At 42.4% G+C, this 9,940-nt stretch overlaps 1 protein-coding gene across 1 annotated transcript in view; it reads right to left on the bottom strand.

Moving 5' to 3' along the window:
• The window catches only part of TMEM246 (transmembrane protein 246), an 11,569-nt gene extending 5,970 nt beyond the window's left edge, over nucleotides 1–5,599 (bottom strand). Inside the window, exon 1 of the mRNA XM_012638276.1 lies at nucleotides 5,331–5,599. The gene's annotated coding sequence lies outside the window, so the exon portion shown is untranslated. The remainder of the gene's footprint in view (nucleotides 1–5,330) is intronic.
• Between the last annotated feature and the right edge of the window lie 4,341 nt (nucleotides 5,600–9,940).

Below are 9,940 nucleotides of genomic sequence, written 5' to 3' on the forward strand. Positions count from 1 at the left end.
AAAGAAAAGAAAAGAAAAGAAAAGAAAAGAAAAGAAAAGAAAGAAGGATAATGTATACATTATCCCTCTGGTTGCCTTTTTCCAGAATTCCACAGTCACCTGTGATGTAACAGGCTCAAGTCCATGCTCCAGCGACATTGTGGATGACTAGCATGTGAGCTGGCCTAGTGACAACCATACCTGACAGCCCCGATTCTATGGAACAATGTTTACTGAGTTCTTATCTATGCCGTGCACGTGGACTTTGAAACACAACCATTCTCTAAACTGAATTCTGCCTGGTATCACGTCTCAGGTGAAGGGCTCAGGGAAGACAGTAAAGGACAAAGACACTGAGAAATGAAGGTGAATGAGGGCTTGGATGAATAAATGGAGTGACAATGACAGTTATATTTTTGTGCGGCTTCTGAAAATTAAACTAAAGGAATCATGGGGTGTGGGAGGCACAGACCAGGCTGAGTGTTAGGAGATAACAGTTCATGCTTCTCAAGTCTGCCCTCCCATGTGAACGGCACCACCACTTTCCCAGGTACCTGGGTCCAAAAGACGAATAAGTTCGGATTTCTTACTTCATCCAGTCACTTCCCAATACCGCGATTATGCCTCTCTTTTCTCCTCCCCATCCCAATGCCATGCCTCCCTCACTGCCATGCCCTAGTTCCTCCTCCTCACATCCACTGGGGCAGCTGATTGCCACTGGCCCCTACCTGAGCTTCTGACCTTCGGAGTAAGCAATAGAAGCCAAAAGATCTGGCTCCAGTTCTGGTCCCAACACTCACTAATTAATCCATTTGTATAAAGAAATCATTTACTTCTCTGAGCCAATTTTGTCTCTGCAAAATAGGAAAATAAAATGTATCTCATTTATAGAGACTTTACGAAGATGAAAAGAGACAGTGGCTAATGCAGCCCTTTGTCAGGCATAAAACACTGTGCACAGCATGGTCATGTTTTACACGATCAGCATCCATCTGAAACTCGGAAGCATGGGTCGCAACACTCACTCTTTCCTGTACAACTATTCAACGATTTCTCAATGACTGTAGAATAAAGTCCAAATTCTTTTCCAAGATTCTTCACAATCCAGTTCCAACTATCTTTCTAACCACATTTCTCCTCCTCACACAGGCCAACTCAACCATCAAGAATCAGTTCAAAAGGCACCTCTTCCAAATGCCAATCCTGATCTCTCCAACCAGAAATAATCTTTTTTTTCCCCCTCAAGTACTGGGACCCTTTACATGAACTCTTCCTCCAGGGGTTTCACTTTCTACTTTAGACTGCATCTATTTATAGCTGCCACTTATTACGGCAGTACTCAACATATCCCAATGTTGTGCTAGACTCTTGCGTCTATTTCTTCTGACCAAAATAGCAACTTTCAAACAGCAATGGAATTAATCCCATTTAGATGAAAAACCAGATGCTACCAAGATGAAAGCAGGAAATTCAAACACAGGAAAAATTTCAAAGCCTATGTTGTTTCCATGATGCCCGCTGCCTTCCATGGCTTTACTTATGGCCCTTGACTTGGACCCCAGTTGGACTTTTAAATCCCTTTTTAGTGAATTCGGTCTGATTTATCTTCAGTATCCCTTATAGACTCAGCACAACACTCTATGCATAGAAGAGGCTCAATGTATAGAAGAGCAAGTAAATGGCCCTTTTAAGTCATTGACCTCTATGGGCCTCAATTCCTCAACTATAAAATTGAGAGTATCAAAGAGCCTGATCACACAATGTGTGGAGACCAAATTATTTGTAGATGCTTGCTGAGCATTTATGTGCCAGGCATTGTTCTAAGCACCTCATCGATTGATCCTCACAAAAACCCTATGAGAAATCCTACTATTAAGCTCATTGTATACTTGAAAAAACTAAGGCACAATTAACTTGTATCCAAGGTTAACAAAGCTTTTAAGTGGGGTGGCAAAACTTGAACCCACACAGACTGGTTCCAGACCCATGTCCTCAACCAATACGTACTTCTGCCTCTGCACAGATTTGGAGCCCAAGAAAATCAACTGAAAAGCCATTAGAAATGGGAACAGACTTATAGAAAGAACATGGTTGGTAACAGAATATGTAAAAATAATGTATAATATATATAGCAAGTATATATATACATGTACACGTATGCCATATATATGTACGCTATATATATATATATATATACACAAAATAAATGCTTTCATATAATCAATCACCAATTAATTATGAGATAAAAGATCCCAGTCAAAATGGAAAACAATAAACAACTAAAATACCTACGAATAAATTTAAGAAATATGCAGAACATACACATCCTATAAAATTCTACTGAAGGACATTTAAAAAGTCATTAATAAGCAGAGAAAAATAACATTTTCCCAGCTGGAAAGACTTACAATTAATCCCCATATTTAACATAATATCAATTCAATCTCTATATTTAACATAATATCAATTCAATTTATTTCAAGTGGGAGTAGCACAGTTCAACAAATGGGCACTTTCATATAAATTGACATAATCTTTGGAGGAAAAGTTAGGGCAGTATCTATAAAATTTTATATATGCATCCCCTTTAACATAAAAATCCTAGTTCTAAGACTCTACCCTGCAGAAATGTCAACATATGCTACCAAAGATGGGTAAGAAATTTTCACTGCAATTTTGTTTGTAATAGAAAGAGAGAGAAAGGGTGAGAAGAATGAAGGGAGGGAGGGAGAGAGGAAGGAGGGACAAACTTCCAGCAAACAAAATGCCTACCAACAGGGAGATTTTGAGATAATCATACAAGGATATGCTATGGAGACATTAAAGAGAGTAAGGTTTAAATATGCTAACATAAAGAAGTCTTAGCTAGGTTTTTGCTATGGACTGAATGTTTGTATCCCCCCAAAATTCATGTCAAAATCCTAATACCCAATGTGCTGGTATTCGGACATGGGGCCTTTGGGAGGTAATTCGGTGATGAAGGTGTAGCTTCCATGAAGGGATTAACATCTCTATAATAAGAGACAGGAGAGAGCTCACTTCCTCTCTCTGCTGTCTGCCATGTAAACCAGGAAGAGGGTCCTCACTAGAACCCGACCATACTGGCCTCCTGATCTTGAACCTCTAGCTTCTAGAATTGAGAGAAATAAATGCTTCTGCTGTTTAAACCACCTAGTCTGTGGTAATCTGTTGTAACGGCTCAAGTAGACTAAGATAGTCTCTAGAGGAAAAATGCAAACTATTATCAATGCAAGTTGCAGAAAAATGAACAGAGCTATGACCATTTGGTGAAGGAGAGATGAAGGGTATAGAAGATGGAGTTTCCTGTTTCTACACTTTCCTGCTTTCTACACTTGCAAAGAGCAGGCATCACTTTTATGATCATTATTAAACATTCAATTCAACAAACACTGAGTCTTGTGCCAGGCACTGGGATGGTAAATGTGACAGTCAGGGCACCTGTTAAGTTCATTTTTTTATTCTTGACTTAAACTGCTATAGTTATGACAGATTAGATTACATATTTGCACCAATTTTTAGATTTTAGCATCTATTTATCTGTGCATTGTTGTGCCAGCACCATGTTGTTTTAATTATGAAAGCTTTAAATAGGTTTTAATGTCCAGTTAGGCAGATTCTCATTACCCAGCATCATAATTTTCTTGGCTTTTTAAAAGATCAACTTTATTGAGGTATAGTTTGCATACAATAAAATGCACCATTTAAATGTATATTTTGATGAATTTTATCAAATTTATACATTCGTATAACCACCATCACAATAAAAAATTGATCAAAGTATTCTAAAGTCCATTTGGAATTAGAACTAGTAAAAATTGCCAAGAAATGCTCACTTTGGTGAGACATATGACAGAGAATTACTACTTTAATGTATAATACATAAAAAGTGCTTAAAAAGCAGGAAGAGAAAGATACTCCAATTGAAATATGGGCAAAAGAATTAACAGTCGATTCACCCACATAAATGCAAAAGGCTAATACACAAAGGAAAAAGTGTTAGTTCCTATGGGTAATCAAAGACATGCAAATTAAAACAAGATACCATTTTCTGTCCAAGTTACTGATTTAAAACTTCAAATGTGTGCATGTAGAGAACATTTTAAGATATGCAGACAGTCTCAACAACCTAGAAGTTGAAATTTTAAGTCATCTTTATTTTCTCCTTTACATTTTTCTGTTTCCTAAATGTTTTATAATAAGCTTATCCTTAAAAAATTCTAATAATTCTACTAATGTTAGGTGCTGGACACACAGTTTTTTCTCTTCTCACCTCATAAAAGTACCCGGCGCAGAGCATTCTAGAAATGCACCCCTAAAAAAAGCTATTTCCCCTTACGAGCATTAGTTTTCTCGGGGAAATACACACACGTGCACACGCGCACACACGCCCGCAGCTTTTTGCTAATGGTCTGCATAGTGAGTGAGATCATCGTTGGAGCCGCCCTGCGGTCCCCGGGAAAGAGCGTGGGCCATTCAGGAGATGCCGGTCACAACGACCCTGCAAGAGCTCACACCTCAAGACACCGCGGGCGCAGTGCGGCACTAGCGACGCCGGAGCCCAAGGGCCAGAAAGAGGGGGAGACACGCCCAGGTGGACCTAATCTTTCCCTCGTGAAAAGGGAAAGGTGGCGGAAAGACCAGAGCCCTGGATCTAGTGTCTGCTGCTGACCTTGGGCAGTCCCTGCCGCGCTCGAGCCTCAGTTTCCCCACCTGTACAACGAGGCTGACCGTCTCCATGGCTGAGCCGCTTCCCTTCGGCTGGTCTTTCCAGGTGCTGAGAGGGTCGCCCTCCTCTGCCTGTTCGCCCTCCCCCGGTCCCCGGGCTGCGAGATCGCCCGCAGAAACCCAAGGCGGCAGCCGCGCTCTCGGCGCGCCGTTTTGCCCAAGGTGTGGACCGGCGGCGAGGGTCCGCGGCTTGCGTGCGGCCTAGGCGATGGGCCCTGGGGCGCTTCGGCCCCCGCTTGGCTCGGCGGGGGTCTTACCCAGGCTCTCACGCGCCCGGCTGGCGTCCTTCCGTCGGCCTCCCGGCGCAGCTGGCGCTGGCAAGAGGTGGGGAGGAGCCCCCACCACGGCACTCATTCATCCCCGCGCGGACGCCCATGGGGTCTTCGCAGTCCTCCGGCAGGAAGCGGCCGGCCGCAGCGAAGCCCGCCTGCCCAGGGCGCACCGCCCGGGGACAGGCCCTCTGCAACGTCCCTCCGCCCCCGCAGCTGCTCTCCCCGTGCCAGCTGCGGCCACCCCTAAACCTCATCCCCTTGCTCTGGTGTTTCTCCAGGGCTCGGACCACCGTGCCAGAAGGGCTGGGCGGATCGTGCGCGGCGGAAACCTACCCGGTGGGAGAGGTCAGCTCCGTCCCTGGAGCACGCCGGGGGCCGCCTCTGGTGTCGCCCAGGCTGGCAGATCCCGGTGGAGGCGCCATCACCGGAGCCCGGGAGGAGCGGGCGCAGCGCGGTTTGGGCGCGCGCCGAAGCCTCACCTCCTCCCGCCGCGCAGCTCGGGCGCAGGGCTCCCCTCGCTCAGGCAGGCCATGTGACCTGCGAGCTGCGGAGGGACCACGGCCCCGAAAGCTGGCTTGGAAAAAAAGACGGCAAAAGGCGCCGACTGATGGGCAGCGAGGGAAAAGCAGTGGTCGCCCCCAAGTCCTGCAAACGGGAAGCCTGTTTCTTTTGTGAGGGACGTAGAAGCCGGGATTATATTTCATCAGGTGGGCACAGAGAGATTTATTCACACCGATGAACGTTCTTTCTCAATGCGTGTAAGCGCTTCATGAGAAAGCTGGTACTTTGGGTCCTGAATGTTTTTTCAGTCTTCCAAAAACCTTCTATTTAAATTCAAATGGTCTTAAGAGAGAGAACACTGGAGGTATGAAAAAATATGCACCTTGATTGAGAACAATCCCTGAAGAGCAAAACAGGAAAGAGATATGGAACGATCCAGGGGAGGAAAATGTGAGGGTCAAAAGAAAAGTAAAATAACAGCTACCTACACTCCACCCCGGCCGTTCCCTTCTTCCCAAGGTTTTCGCCACACTGTTTTATCGCTTTTTTATTGCTTCCAATTCTGGGTCAGATTACCTGTCTAGGCCGCAAGTTAGCAACTACAGCTTGCTGCCTAGTTTTGTACAGCCTGCAAGCTAAGAATGGTTTTTACAATATTAAATGGTTAAAAAAAAATAAAGAATATTTCGAGGCATGTGAAAATTGTATGAAATTCAAATTTTGATGATCATAAAGTTGTATTGTAATGGTCATCGTTTACATATTTGTCTATGGCTGCTATCATGCAAGAACAGTTGAGTTGGATAGGCGTGACAGACCTTAACACCCACAAAGCCTAAAATATTTACTACCTGGTTTGCCAACATCTGCCCTAAAAGGTCTGTTCAGGGTCAAAAGGTAAAGCATTAAAGCCAGTAAATGCTCATATGATTTCTTCTTGTATATGTTAGTATAGTTGATACTAGATACTAAGTTCCTTTAGAACCTTACATCCATCCACCTGAGCATCCATTCACCCTCTATTCTTTCAACCAACATTTATGAAGAATTATTCTGACACAGTGCCACCACTATAGATGAGAATAAGATGTGGATCCTACACTCAAGGAATCTGTCATTAGAAATGTTGGAAAAAATGTATATGTAAGGCTGGATAGCATGAAAGCTGGATGTGGCACAGAAAGGGAGCTTGGGAAGGTATTCCCTTGTCCCGGAAGAAGGACTAGCATTTCATACTCTGAAAGCAAAGGATTGTGACGAACCTGAGTCCAGTTCAGGTCGCTGTCATTGGCCAAGTGCTGGGTTCTAATCTGTTTACTGACTATGACATATTAAACTCTTTGTGCCTCAGTGTTCTCATCTATATATTGGGAATAGTGGTATTTCCCTCATAGTTTTCTTGAGAGGTTTACATGGCATAATATATATAAAATGTTTAGCACCATGCCTGGAAAAATGTCTAGCTTCAATAAATGGTGGATAGTTATTCATTGTTTAACAAAAATTCATTGAGTACCTATTATGATGTGCCGTAATGTCTGTGCTATCCAGTCTAGTGGCCACTAGCCACATGTAGCTATTTAAATTTAAATTTAAATTAATTACAATTAAGTAAAATTTAAAAATCAGTCCCTTGGTAACACCAGCCACATTTCAAGCGCTCAATACCTGTATGTAGTTAGTGACTACTGTATTAGATGGTACAGATATAGAACATTTCCATCATCACAGAAAGTTCTATTGGACAGTACTTTTCTAGACACTAGGGTTTCAGCTGTGAACAAAACCAAGTCTCTGCTTTTAGGGGGGGTTACATTTGAATGGACAATAGGTAATAAACAAACAAATGCATAATATATCAGGTATTGATAAGTATTTTGAATAATAAAATCAAATACTTACCTGACACTTTCTGTGGATAATATTGTCCTAAGTGTTTTCAGTGTATCAATTCTTAATCACTACAACAACCCCATGAGATAGGTTAGCTAAGGAACTGACCCAAAGTCAAACTGCTGGAAAGAGGCAGAGCCAAAATTCAAACCCATGAAGTCTGTCTCCAGAGTCCATTCTCTTAACATGCTATACTGCTCCTCAAAGCAAAGTAAAAATAGGAAAAAAAGAAGAAGAAAAATGTAGGTTAAGGGGTTAGAGACTAGCAGCAAGTACTATTATAATTATTATAATAAACATCTTAGCATTCATGCAAGTAGGCTATTTAAACAGTCAGGCTTTGGCCAGAAATAACACAATACAACAGGATAAGTAAGGAAAATTTAATTAAAAAATCTATTTCTAAAGGTGTGGTTGGGAGTAAGGAAAACCAGCAAAGCATAGTGCAGCACCCCAGGGCTTGGAACAGCAGGGAAACATTACTAATCCTAGTCCTGCAGGGCAAAATAAGGGAACAGTTATTAGAACCACAAAAGAATAATTATAAAGAGGGGGCCATCCTATGGGATCTGTCACCTTTAATAGAATGAGGCAGTGATCTTTGGTGACCCATCAGGGAAAGAGCTAGGGGAATAAATAACCTAACTTTACTCTCTTCCTTCTATCTTATCTCCTGTTAGTGGCTCCCATTGGCTGAACCCACCCAGAAACCAGAGGGCAAGGGAGCCCTTGATACAATCCATGTAGGTCAAATTCCCAGGACACAGAACAGGTTGGACAATCAGGAGGTGCAACTGGAAAATACTCAGTAAAGTCTACCCCTTCTGCCTCTCAGCATCTTCTCTTGTCCTTTGTCCATGTAAAAATTGAACACATCATTTGGGATTCACAAAAAGTTCCGTTAGCTATTTTATCATAATAGGGCAATTCAAATTGGACATACTCCCTTTCTGAACTATAAAATGTTAATCATTACTACTACTCTTCTTGTGAGGTCAGGGGAAAAGGAGTAGGGTTGGGGGATAAACACCTGAGACAAAACATAACTGTTAGAATCCCTGCTTCTATGGTTGGTCATTACATTTAACTTGAGAATGACAGCTTCCTTCTTCCACTACCCATTGCATGTTCCTCTTTCTCTCTGTCAGCACTTCACTATGTGAGACTCTTTACAGTGTGATCCAAACCTTTGATTCTATAAGATTTGAGTTCTCAGTGTCCCTCTCTTTAGTTTTCCACTAATCAGGACTATTGGACGTATGAGCACTCATATGGACTTGTCAGTGAATTCCTAGGTTCCAGATATAGTCCTCCTTGACCTGATTTCCCATTATTATAATCAATTACCTAGAGCTGCAATGGCTACTTTCTTTGTCTGTCTCAGTTTTCAATTCAACAGGCTGTGAATTCCCTGGTGGAAATATTTCCCCTTTGGGTATGACAGCCCCCAAATCTTTTAAGTAAATTATTTGGTGTAATAATAATAAGAATATCTCCTTTCTTCTTGGCCCCCTGTATTCTGGCTATAGGCAGATGATACCACATATTGGCTATTGGTTTAAGGAATATATTGCAATTTATAGCTGCAGTCCCCAACCCTCAAGCCATGGACCGGTACTGGTCCACGGCCTGTTAGGAACCAGGTACACAGCAGGAGGTGAGCAGCAAGCACAAAAGTGAAGCTTCATCTGTATTTACAGCCTCTCCACCTCACTGGCATCACTGCCTGAGCTCTGCCTCTTGTCAAATCAGTCACTGTCTCCCATCACCGCCACATGGGACTGTATAGTTGCAGGAACAAGCTCAGGGCTCCCACTGATTTGCATTATGGTGAGTTGTATAATTATTTCATTATATATTACAATGTAATAATAATAGAAATAAAGTACATAATAAATGTAATGTGCTTAAATCATCCCAAAGCCAACACCCACCACCTGATCTCAGGAAAAATTGTCTTCCATGAAATTGGTCCTTGGTGCCAAAAAGGTTGGGGACCACTGATTTATAGGACAGCTTCTCAACTCCTCATGGTATTGTCTCACAGCTGTTGTCATAACTGAGCCTTCAGCAGACCATTACACCATTTAATACTACCAGCTCCTTTGGGGTGATGGGGCCTGTGGTAAGACTACTGAATTCCAAAGGTATAAGTCAATAGTCATACTTCTTTTGCTGTAAAATGGGTCCCCTGGGCAAAGGTAATATGTGGTAGAGCAAGGCAAGGGAACATTCTATAAATCCACAAATGGTAGTATTGGCAGAAGTGCTTTGGGCTAGTAAGGAAAATTCATACCTGGAATAACTGTCTATCCTAAGGGAACAAACGATTTTTCCCTCCATGATATTAGATGTGCAATATAGTCAACCTGCCACCAGGTAGCTGGTTGGTACTGCTCGGAAATAATGCCCTATCACGAAATTAGAGTTTGGTCATTGCTGTTGACAGGTTGGGCACTTAAATGGGAAGTAACAAAATAAGCCTTAAAAAGATAAGTGCTATTACTGAAATCATTCAGAACCTGTGTCCTTACTGACATGGTCACTTT

This window comes from Propithecus coquereli, unplaced genomic scaffold, assembly GCF_000956105.1.
Source record: "Propithecus coquereli isolate 6110/MARCELLA unplaced genomic scaffold, Pcoq_1.0 Scaffold128, whole genome shotgun sequence".
Classification (NCBI taxonomy): domain Eukaryota; kingdom Metazoa; phylum Chordata; class Mammalia; order Primates; family Indriidae; genus Propithecus; species Propithecus coquereli.